Consider the following 12,688-nt stretch of genomic DNA (forward strand, 5'->3'; position numbering starts at 1 on the left):
TTTCAATTTCATGCTCATTGATTTTAGCAGTTAATTGAGCTATATGATCATTTTGTTGTTTAATTAGAGCAAGGTGATCATTTATAGCATCAACATTAATATCTCTACATCTAGTGCAAATCGAAACATGCTTGATAGTAGATGTAGAGGGTTTGCAAACATTTAATTCATCTATCTTAGATTTTAGCATGGCATTTTCATCTCTAAGACAGGAGATGTAATCATTGCAAACATTCAATTCTTTAATCTTAGAAACCAAACTAGCATTTTCATTTCTAAGACTGGAAATTGAATCATTACAAACATTTAACTTTTCAATCTTAGAAATTAAGCTAGCATTTTCATTCCTAAGGTTAGAAATAGAATCATAGCAAATGCTAAGCTCCTTAGTCAAGTTTTCACATTTTTTTACTTCCTGAGCATAAGCATTTTTCACCTTAACATATTTTTTGTTTTCTTTAATAAGAAAGTCCTCTTGGCTTTCCAAGAGATCATCCTTCTCATGAATAGCTTCTATTAATTCATTTAATTTTTCCTTTTGTTTCATGTTGAGGTCGGCAAAAAGAGTAAGCAAATCATCTTCATCTTCACTAGAGCTACCCTCATCACTAGATGTTGTATATTTGGGGGTGGCTCTAGATTGTACCTTCTTTTTCTTGCCGTCCTTCGCCATGAAACACTTGTGGCCGACGTTGGGGAAGAGGAGGCCCTTGTTGATGGTGATGTTGGCGGCGTCCTCGTCGGAGGAGTCGGTGGAGTTCTCGTCGGAGTCCCATTCCCGACACACGTAGGCATCACTGCCCTTCTTTTTGTAGTACCTCTTCTTTTCCTTCTTCTTCCCTTCTTGTCTTCGCCCCTGTCACTATTACTAAACATTGGACATTTAGCAATAAAATGACCGGGCTTACCACACTTGTAGCACACCCTTTTGGAGCGGGGTTTGTAGTCCTTCCCCCTGCTATGCTTGAGGATTTGGTGGAAGCTCTTGATGATGAGTGCCATTTCCTCGTTGTCGAGCTTGGAGGCGTCGATGGGAAGCCTACTTGATGTAGACTCCTCTTTCTTCTCTTCCGTCGCTTTGAATGCGACGGGTTGCACCTCGGGTGTGGAGGTGGCGCCTTGCTCCAAGTTAACGATGTGTTTGGAGTCTTTGATCATTAGCTCAAAGCTCACAAACTTTCCTATCACTTCCTCGGGATACATTAATTTGTATCTAGGATCCCCATGAATTAATTGCACTTGAGTAGGATTGCGAAAAACAAGGGATCTTAGAATAACCTTGACCATCTCATGGTCATCCCATTTGGTGATCCCAAGGTTGCGCACTTGGTTCACCATGGTCTTTAGACGGTTATACATAGCTTGTGGCTCTTCCCCTTGGTTGAGGACGAATCGACCGAGCTACCCCTCGATCGTCTCTCTTTTGGTGATCTTAGTCACCTCGTCCCCTTTGTGCGCCGTCTTGAGTATGTCCCAAATTTCTTTGGCACTCTTTAACCCTTGCACCTTATTATACTCCTCTCGACACAAGGAGGCGAGGAGTATAGTTGTGTCTTGGGAGTTAAAATGCCTAATTTGGGCGACCTCGTCCGAGTCGTAGTCCTCGTCCCCACCTTAGGTACCTACGCTCCAAACTCAACAATATCCCAAATGCTTGCGTGGAGTGAGGTTAGGTGATGCCTCATTTTATCACTCCACATACAATAATCTTCACCATCAAAATATGGTGGTTTGTCTAAGGGAACGGAAAGTAAAGGAGCGTGCTTTGAAATACGGGGATAGCGGAGTGGCATCTTACTATACTTCTTGCGCTCATGACGCTTAGAAGCGACGGACGAGTCGGAGCTTGAAGACATGGAGGGCGACGAAGAGTCAGTCTCGTAGTAGACCACCTTCTTCATCTTCTTCTTCTTGTCACCCTTCTAATGCGTCTTGTTGGAGGAAGAAGATTCCTCCTTATGCTTGTGGTCGGACTCCCTTGAGAGGGTTCTCCCCGAGCTTGCGGTCTTGTCGCCGGTCACGATCTCCCTCTTGGCGTGTTCTCTCGATATCACTTCGAGTTGTTAAACTCTAATGAAGCACCGGGCTTTGATACCAATTGAAAGTCGCCTAAAGGGGGTGAATATGCGTAATCTGAAATTTACAACTTAAAACACAAACTACAAGACGGGGTTAGCGTTAGAACTTAAATCGAGTTCGGGAGAGAGGAGAAAAACAAATCAACCAAGAAATAAAGCGGATGGATATGGTGATTTGTTTTACCGAGGTTCGGTTCTAAAGAACCTAGTCCCCGTTGAGGTGGTCACAAAGACCGAGTCTCTTTCAACCCTTTCCCTCTCTCAAATGGTCACTTAGACCGAGTGAGCCTTCTTCCATAATCTCACGGGTCACTTAGACCCCGCAAGGACCACCACACAATTGGTGTCTCTTGCCTTGCTTACAAAGCACTTGAGAGTAAGAATTGAAAAGAAAAAGAAGGCCAAGCCAAGCAAACAAGAGCAACAAAGGAACACAAGAGATCCTCTCACAAGTCCTAATGTACTAGGGTTGATTTGGGGCATTTGAGTGGATCGATCGCTTTGATTGTGTCATGAAGTGGAGTCTAATGCTCTTGTATTGAATGCAATGTTCAGAATGCTTGGGTGCTTGGAGTTGTGGTGGTTGGGGGTATTTATAGCCCCCAACCACCAAATGGTTGTTGGGGATGGCTGCTGTCGATGGGCGCACCGAACAGTCCGGTGCGCCACCAGACACAGTCCGATGCGCCGCCACGTCAACCAACCGTTAGGGTTCTGACTCAGTCGACAGTTGGAGAGCTTGTCCTCTTGTGACCGGACAGTCCGGTGCGCCACCTGACAGGTCCTGTTCACTGTCCGGTGCGCCTCTGACTCTATGCTCTGACTCTGCGCGCACTGTTCTTCACTGTTCATCTGTGTCAGCGGCTTTTGCAGTCGACCGTTGCGCTGGATAGCCGTTGCTCCGCTGGTGCACTGGACAGTGTGGTGGCACACCAGATAGTGCGGTGAATTATAGCGGAGAGCGCCTAGAGAAACCCGAGAGTGGCTGGTTTGAGCTGTACGGTCCTGACACACTGGACAATCTGGTGCGCCGTTCCTTAGCACACTCTGGTTTCTTTTTCTCCTTTATATTTGATCCCTAACTTGAATGTTTATTGGTTTTGTGTTGAACCTTTTTGCACCTGTAGAACATGTATTCTAGAGCAAACTAGTTAGTCCATATATTTGTGTTGGGCATTCAACCACCAAAATTAATTGTGGGAAACGGTTAACCCTATTTCCCTTTCACCCACCTCTAGCGCTTCTCCGCTCCAAAAACGACACGGTGCGTGAACACCGACAGCCGCCCGTCATCGTTGCGAAGGTAAAACCATCGACTCTACCACCCCTTGTTCAACGAGGTAAGAGTGGTAGGGATGTACAACTGCGCCCAGTCTGAGCGCAGCAGGAGCGTGCAACCGCCAGCCCGGACGGCATGACACACCTTCTTCACCTCGCTGGGGAGGGAAACGCCTCTACCCAGAAGAGGTGGAGCCATAGGTCCCAATGGGGCTCGATCCCCAGATATCCTTCATAGACGGCGGTGAAGATGGCCGCCTGAGCGATGGAGTTTAGGTTGAAGTTGTAAAGCTCCACCCCGTAGTAATGCGGGAGCGCTCGCATGAAACGGCTCACCAGCACCCTGAATCCCTACTCATGGAACGAGGTGAAGCTCACCACGTAGCCCACGGGCAGAACTGGCTCCTGCTTGTCGCCCAACGCATACCACTTGGGCTGTGGACCGTGGGAGCGGGGGGCAAAGCAGCCCGACTTCCACCAACGCCTCTAGGTCCTTGTCGGTGACAGAGGAAATGGGCCATGGGTCGCGGGGAGGGAGAACGTTTGGCTTCTCGGCCATTGAAACTACAGGAGAAAGCGAGAACGAGGCGAGGAGCTCTTTGCACGAAGAAGGCAGACGACATGTAAGGTAGGAAAGCGAAAACATCAAGGTAAAAATCTGAAGCATCCCTCTCGGGCGAATTTATAGGAACGGACGGAGTCGCCGAGACGTGGGTCGTGCCATTCCAAGCCAAAACGAACCAGGCAATAGTTGTTTCAAACCCCACGCGCACGCGCGCCGCAAACGGTCAGCTGGCAGGCCGAGATGTCCCATCGCATTAAATGACCGTGCCCCCTCCGGGTGAAAGCGCAGCGAGAGTTGTTTCGCATTACACCTCAAAAGGTACGCCATCCTCGCTCTGCCTCCCCTTCCTTTTTTCATCCCCTCACAGACAATACGAAGAAGGCATCTTCTACCTCGAGCATCCCTCCTCGAGAAGAAAAAAGGTGAGGCTAAATATTGTTCAAAGGTTTGAAGGTTAGGCCCTCGGCAGGGTTCGGTAAGACCACCTCAGAACGTCAGGGCTCCAAGCCCATTACTGATTAGGGGTTCGAAGGTTGGCTCCTCGGACGGGCTTCATAACCGCCCCAGATCACAGAGTTAGGGATGACTGTGAGTACGCCCGTACATGGCCATGGCTCGGGTTGCGACCTGAGGTACCCTAAGACATATTCGAGACCCCTGGGAGCGATTTGTGACGGTATCCCATTGCAGGAAGGCATCGAGCCCTTGGACCCCGTCAAACGGGTTCGGGACCAGGCAAATCACCCGCAAGTACTTTTTTGGGGCGTGTCTTCGGACCGCTAGCCGACCCCTATCGAACGGATCTCGGACCCCCGCCCGGATTACCCAGTAACAACTCAACGGAAACGTCACGCTCGTTGCCCATCGAGGGTGGCATGACGTGTTCCCCTCTTCCTCCTCGTGGAGAGGCTACGAAGGGGCATATAAATCAAAAAGTCGAGGTACCCCTCGATCGTCCTTTTGCTCCGTGCAAAGGCTTGGGGGCTACCCTCGCAAACCATGCAGGAAGTTCTAACAGATCGGCCAAATGCCAAATTGAATCCAGCACACCAACGACGGTAAAAAAGTAAAGCCCTCAAAGGAGTCAACCACTCCTTCGGGGCCTCCGGGGCTACACCCGACGGGTGCGCTCGCGCGCACCCATCGAAACTGAACCTTCCACTCCTATAGTGCACTGTAATACCCAAATTCTTAGGCAACAAGAAAGTAGGGTTAAAATGTGTAGAAAGGGGTGGTCATCCTTTATGATCATAAGCAAGGCAAAATAAATAAATGCATGACATGACGATGCTCTTTTGTAATAAGTACATAATAATGGGAATCTGAAGATTTAAACCCAACTGGGATTCAAAATTCAAAAGAAGGAAATGGAAAGATATAAGAGACTTAGAAATTAAATTATACTCGGTTTATGTGTTGAACTCTTCTTTGGATTAAATGAATTAAAATAAAATATGTATACATATATATATTCTCTAGGTAGGATGAGTTGAGACTATCCTTTAGTCTCAAAGTTATGTAATTGTGTCTTTAAAACATGTGATTTAGATATATAGTCATAATACGATTTCCCATGCACAATAAAACAAGTGGGATATTTCTTTCAATAACTAGGAAGGTTAAAATATTTAAATAAATGTTGTAGAAATAAACGAAATATTTCTGCAAAAACATGTTGAAATCTAGGTCGGAAGTATTTTCGAAAATTGAAGTTTAAGACTTGAGACAAATTCAACAAAAATCTGAAATGAGAAATAAATATGGAAACAATAAAGAAAAGGAAAGGGAACTACCTGTGTTTGGGCCAGTTTTCGCCCCATCGCGGCCCAGGAAGAACCATCACCGCGTTGGCCCATCTTCTCCTCCGTTGTTGTGCCTGCGCTTGCCGACAGGGCAGGCCAACGCGTCATCCCACAGTCCACTTCTTATCCCGTCGCGCGCTCCTCAAACCCACTTACAGGTGGGCCCCATGGACCAATCACCCGGCCACGCGCGCCAACTGCATCAGGGCGCCTCTAATCTCGCTTCCGCTAACGGCACGGACCCGCTCACCTGTTGATGTCTCCGCGCGGCACTTGTTTTGTTACCGACAGGTGGGGCCCGCGCCTCAGTCTCCTTTGCTCCACGCGACACCGACACACGAGACCGTCATGGCAGTCCCTCGATCCCATGCCCCCTTCCACCGCTGTCGGGTGGGACCGGAGCGTCAGCTCCTCACCCTCCACCACATCAGACCGCGAAAAGCGCGGGCGCAGCTGGAACCCCCTCCCTACCCCACCGGGATCGTCGGTTTGTTGCCTCGACTCTGGGAAAACCACCCCTATATAAACTAGTCATGACCCTCGATTACATCCCTCACATCACCTAGAGATTTGGGAGCGTCGCTACTGGACAGCGTGCAATCGGAGCGCGGTGTCCACCGCAGGATTTCAATCCTTCTTGGCTGGAGCCTCTTCGCTGCATAAAACCGTGGTAAGAACCTCCCCACTAGTCTCGCAAACCCTCTATTGCCTACTTTACACCTATCGGGGGGAAACATGGGGATCGGGTTGACCGTGTTGCGGTTCGGTGGCGATGTCATCGCCGTCGTGGGGGCGCCACGGCTCTACCCCGGCCTTGTGGAAGATGCTGGCCGAGAGCCGTTAGATTGGATATGGACAGAGTAGATTAGATCTAGGAGAATTGGCTCTCAGTTGTTGGTGCGTGGATGGATGCACCGGATTAGAAATCATATACCGCTTCGCGTCGTAGAATCCGAGTCGTTGATCGATTATCATGTGGCGCGGATCTGATCTTGTGATCCCCTTCAACCTGCGTCGTTGGATCTAGATCCGAGGCTCTATGTTGCTTAATGATTTGGAATATTGACGTTTTAATCTGGAACGTCGGTGCTGGATCGGATGGCTTGAATCCGTGCATAACGCTTCGTCTAGGCCATTTTGCATAAGAGACCCTCTGCTCTTTATAAATCAACCCGCCATCCTTTCCTGTTATAAGAATATTACAAAGAAGCCCCAGAATTCGCAAAGTAAACCCCATGCTTCACATAAATTATGCGCGCAATCCAAAGGGTAGATAAATTAAATAAATTAATAAGGAAAATGTTTTTTTAGTATGAAAATAATTCCAGAAACTTGTTTAATCCATATTTAATTCATTTTAACTCCAAATTGATCCATTCCGGTTGCATTAGATTCATAATAATATTGTTTATCATCTGGTAACCTTATTTTGTCATGAAACATAAATTAAAATTATGAACTTAGTTTATTCTATATTAAACACCTAAATCTTCATAAAATCATAACTCTTTAACCGTAATCCTGATTTTAGTAGTTCTCGAGCTCACGATCTCGTAACGTCACGTAGAATATTCTTAGGCAGTTTGTTCTTATGTTTGGTGTGATGTTAATTTTGCCTATACCCTGTTTGTTTGTATTGCTACGACTAGCGCGAGGTTACGAGTCATCTGAAGAGCATCCTGGTACCTGGAATCTTGAGTCCCAAGCAAGTTGTGTCCTTGATCACTTCTTTTTACCCAATCATGTTCTTATTAATCATAATGATCTGCATAGGTTAATTTTAATGGGACCCGATAGGTTACCCTAGTTTGGCTATCTTTATACCTTGTTTACCACTGAATTTTTGGGTATGGAGATACACATTATTCATGATCCTACTTTTATTATCAGTTTGTTATTTACTATTCATGATAAGATCATTATGTTAATTGGAACATGGAGAATCACCCGGGAAAATAGTGCTACCACAAGGGTGGTATGGGACGCTCTTGGCTGACTAATTAGGAAAGCTAGTGGAGGACTACCTTAACCGAAAGGGGCAAGGGCAGTAGGGGAGTGGTCAGTGTGGGGAGGCCCTTGGATTGATTTTGCTGCGATGGCGGTCAGACGAGGGGTCCCTGCGTTGGAGCTTCCTATAAACTGTAGCGGGTTTTTTGAAGCTAGTGGAACTTTGTAAATGCCTCGTAGTGTTACCCTACCTCGCTTCTTTGGTAGAGGTGTATGGGAAGTCGCGATCCCTTGGCAGATGGGTAACATGACTTTTGGGTAAAGATGCGCAACCTCTGCAGAGTGTAAAACTGGTATATTAGTCGTGCTCACGGTCATGAGCAGCTCGGACACTCACATGATTAACTTATGGAACTAAATTCAATTTGTCATATGCATTGCATCGTAGGTGACGTTATCAAATTTTGATCTATTACTTATTTGGGTTGGTATATACTTACACTTAGCAACTGCTAATAAAATTTTGACCAACTTTAAAAGCAATGCTCAAATTTAATCATCCTCTTTGGTAAGCCTTAAATTTCACATGAGCTCCCACCTCTGGTGAGTTCATGCACATTATTCCCCATAACTTGTTGAGCGATGAACGTATGTGAGCTCACTTTTCCTGTCTCACACCCCTACAGGTGAAGAACATGTACCGCAGGATGATGGCGCATGGAGGATGCTGTGATGAGTTCGTGAGAGGTCTAGGCCGTCGTCTGCCAGTCAACTTTGGGTTCATGGATTGTTGTCTTCATATGATGTAATTATTTATTTATTTTGTATAGAACTCTGATTATATAGTAAAGATGTGACATTCGTTTCTGTACCATGAGTCATCATATGTGTAAGACTTGGTCCTAGCACACTTGGTGATTATGTTCGCGCCTGGGTCTTGGTGTCCCCAAAACCCGGGTGTGACATGCACCCACACAGAAAGTGACAGAGCCTTCCATGCAAGTTCTAAAGTACTTCCTTAGAAGACTCGGGGGCTACTATCGGAGGTGATAATTAGGGGTACCCATATTACACCCCTTAAACATGCTCAGGAAAGGTTATTTGCCTAGACGCAACCCCCGAAGGTAAGAGACCAAGCCACCTCCTCGCCCGAGGCCCACCACAGGTGTCTACCCTATAAGAACACCATCCTAACCGAGACCCCTCCCTGAGGTCCCTCCAAAATCTCCGCCTCGGGTAAGTCTCTGCCTCGCCCGAGCCTCTCACAAATCAGGTCCCTCGTCACCACGCGCCCGAGGACACATCGCCCTAGAACCGTCATATCTGTCTCGCCCGAGCCCGTCTCAAGCGAAGAGGACAAAGTGCGCCCAAAGTCCAAGAGGGGACACTTGCATTTAATGCGCATACATACCCTGCACAGTGACATAGGAGCATAACAGCAACAAGACAGCAGTCACGTCCGGGCGCAACAACATGATTACGCATGTGCCACCGTGCGTGCACACCACCTGCCATCCCTGGATGGGACACCTAACAGGACGGAAGAGTAGACTAGGCCTCGGGTGCAAAACTCCACCCCGTCCGACGCTGGGCTTGCCCTCGGGCACCATCTCCGTCTCGCTCGAGCTAGGCCTCGACCACCTGCTCCACCGCGAATCCCGTAGACAACCACTTTGTTAACTGTGGTGCACGTTAGGGAGAACTTGACCATCGTCTTGGGAAGACTTCCGCCTCGTCCGAGCTTGGCTCTAACCTCGATATTTGCATCAAATGACACCCCACATCATCCAACACAGGGGCGCTGACACATGCCGTAAGCAGACTTTTACCCATACCGAGGTCCTGTTGCAACCACTACGGTATGGGCATCCCCTCGCCCGGGGACTCGGCCTCGGCTCTTAGTGGGAAAACGGCATATTCAAGTCAACAGCACAGCGCAAGGTCGTGTTGACCACATGACGCCAAGACATCTCTCTTGGTAGCATGATGACCCCAGCTCAACAGCATACATCCCCTAGGTGTATAAATAGGGTAGTCATGACTCCTCCAAGGGGACAGGGAAACACTTGGTAGTTTTTGTTGAGAACTACGTTACCACAAATCACCAGATCCGCTCCCTTCCCTCCCGTCAGCAGTAGAGACGCAAGAAGCTGTAGAGGACCCGTCTCCCTTCCCATAAGCACGACAGAGGAAACACACGAGACACGATGTAGGGTTGGGACTTTGGCCTCTTTCTCTTCTCTATATTATGAGGGGGTGTACAGGTTCCTTATATAGAGATGTGAGACCCCTCAGGGGCAAAGCAGGTATTTGCCCACATAACCCTAACTAGGTTTACTTAACACTCCCCCTTGGGCGAATACCGCGACCAACACATGCCTCGTTTAAAACTCCGAAAAACCCAGTGGGAAAAATGTGGAGAAAGAATGCATGGTGATACAAATTGCATTTGCACTTTGTTGCCTCGTTAAAAACCTCATGTGAGAAACTTCAAGAAAACTCACCAAGGAAAAAAGAGTACAACAACTGTCATCAGGACAGATTTCGATCCTCTAGGATCTAGATTCTATCGAATCTTCTACAAGGGCTAACTTTAGAAATGTGCTCCCCCTGATCCTTGCAAAACCGTATCAATAAGGCAAAACATATTCTTCTGGAAGTATAAGCACATAAAGATTTAGCAAATGGATTGCATATCCTTGCAAGGACTATTTCAGGAACTTTACCTCTACTCACTTCTAGGATATACGAGGTAAGTGCATGTATCAATATAAATAAGCCACTTTGACTGATGATGTTTGATCGACTGGATCTATATATTTGATAGAAAGTTCCATAAAGGTTCACATATTGATCATCAAGCTCACGCCTTCAGGGCATAGAATATGACATTTATTGTCTCCCAATTGTGATCAATATAAACATTCGCTCCCCCTGACGATGACATCTGTCAAAGTCGTTATCCCTCGTAACTCAAGCATATTCTTCAAGATATATGTCTCATTGTTCATCTGGAATAACGAGAATGGATGAGGTTGGGTTGCTATCATTTTCTATCTTACACCACAATTTATACATAGTTGTGCAAAGCAAATAACATGTCCTTCAATAGGATTTAGGGGATAATATTGTTGCAATAGTACATATCCTAAATATGACACATCGCTCCAGGCGTTCATCCATTGCAACATCTATGATGGTGTAACAAAAGTCCATCAAAGATCGTAATCCATCAGGGATTTTTCATCGATCAGATACATCGTTATAGTCTGTCATTCTCGTATAATGGGGATATTTTGCAAGTAACACCTAAACCTTATAGGTTTTTGCTATCAGGGGTTTAGAGGATACCATAGTTCCACATCAAGTGGAAAATACCATGAGTAAAACTCGTGGAATGCACATGTGCTTATTCGATGAACTTCAAATCCTTTGGTATCTCATCTTATACCTTTTCGGGTTTGTATGGATCTTTATCCCTTTATAGGGATTATCAAACTTTGGTGTTTAACACAGACTTTATTTCTTCTGGAAAGGTTCCATCAAGGAACTATAATCTCATCTAGGAGATATTCTCTCTACATAGGAGAGTGCTCATTTGTCAGGAATGTATTATTCGGTACGAGATTTATATGTTGCATATTTATAATTCAAAGATATGAGTCCTCCTAGGATATCATGACGGATCTTCAGAATCCTATTAACTGCATATTTTAATTCATGCCATTTGCCAGATATATTACATAGCAGAATTGTGTTTACTCAACACATATGTGGGATGGGTCTCTCAGAAGACCACTTGAACCATCGCATTCACCACACAATATTTCAATAGTGCCCATAAATGTCCAAACTTCAAGCTCGTGACTTTCATTTTGCGATTTATTGGTTCAGCCTCGATTGCATTTATCATTGACCCGATAAGATAGCTTCAAGCACTCATGCCTAGGACTTTGTTTTGGATCCCTTTGCAATCTATAGAGGCAAGATAGGTGTCGACATGTTTGTCTCCCACATTTAATAATGATCTTCATCATTTCCCAAAAACAAAAGATTCATTGTTCTGTATTCCTAGCACAATGATATTGCTCGCATTGCTAGGAATTTCATCATCAAGATGAACCTCTTCATGAGGCAAATCACCATCAGGGTGAATTAATCGGAGGAGAGTTATCACAGACCACGTGAATCTGCAATCAGAACATATGCTTTGGCTAAGGCCGATGGATCATATTCGCAAGTGTCCCCCAATAAGTCAAATGTGGATATGATATTAATCCCGGGTATATCCATATCTACATCAGGTAGAAGCATTCAAACCAATATGGTTACTCCTCGACAATTTCTGGCAAACTCCATATACACAGGAGTACACACCGAACGACAGATTCAGTTTAGCTTTTGTGTGTTTAATAGAATATTGAGGCATTACACTATATGGGCATTCCTCCCCCTAATGCCGAGATGTTCTTAAAAGCATACAGATAAAATCCCCAACCACAATTATCTAGTTGTGGCCAATGTATGCTATTGCTTGTGGTGATTTATTTGGGAAATCTTACGCACATTATAGATAGGGGTTTTATGCAGTGAGCTTTGGACTTAGATTAATGTAGTGGCATGAATACTACATATTTGTCCTTCTACATGAAGGGTTAGTCTCAACATCCAGCGAGACACGCAACATCAAGTTGTTTCATGGTTATAATTCTGTAAACTTATTGTTATTACTACCAAATGCAGTCAATCATTAAGATTTAGACTGATATGCGCAACACTATTTTATCCATAAGGGTCCTTCAGGGGCTCATGCATACCATTCGTCGTTTGGAGCCATTAGTTGACTTGAGACCAACAAGTAAAATGACCATCAGGGTCTAACGCTCACAAAGACATTCATTGGTTGCATTGTGCTTTTAAGCACATAGGAAAAATGTGTGTGTTTATATTGGTAGTGAAGTGCACGACATCAGGCCAATGCTGCCAAGCAAAGATTTTTATATCCAGAGATGTATAGT

The sequence above is a fragment of the Zea mays genome, chromosome 4 (assembly GCF_902167145.1).
Source record: "Zea mays cultivar B73 chromosome 4, Zm-B73-REFERENCE-NAM-5.0, whole genome shotgun sequence".
NCBI classification, from domain to species: domain Eukaryota; kingdom Viridiplantae; phylum Streptophyta; class Magnoliopsida; order Poales; family Poaceae; genus Zea; species Zea mays.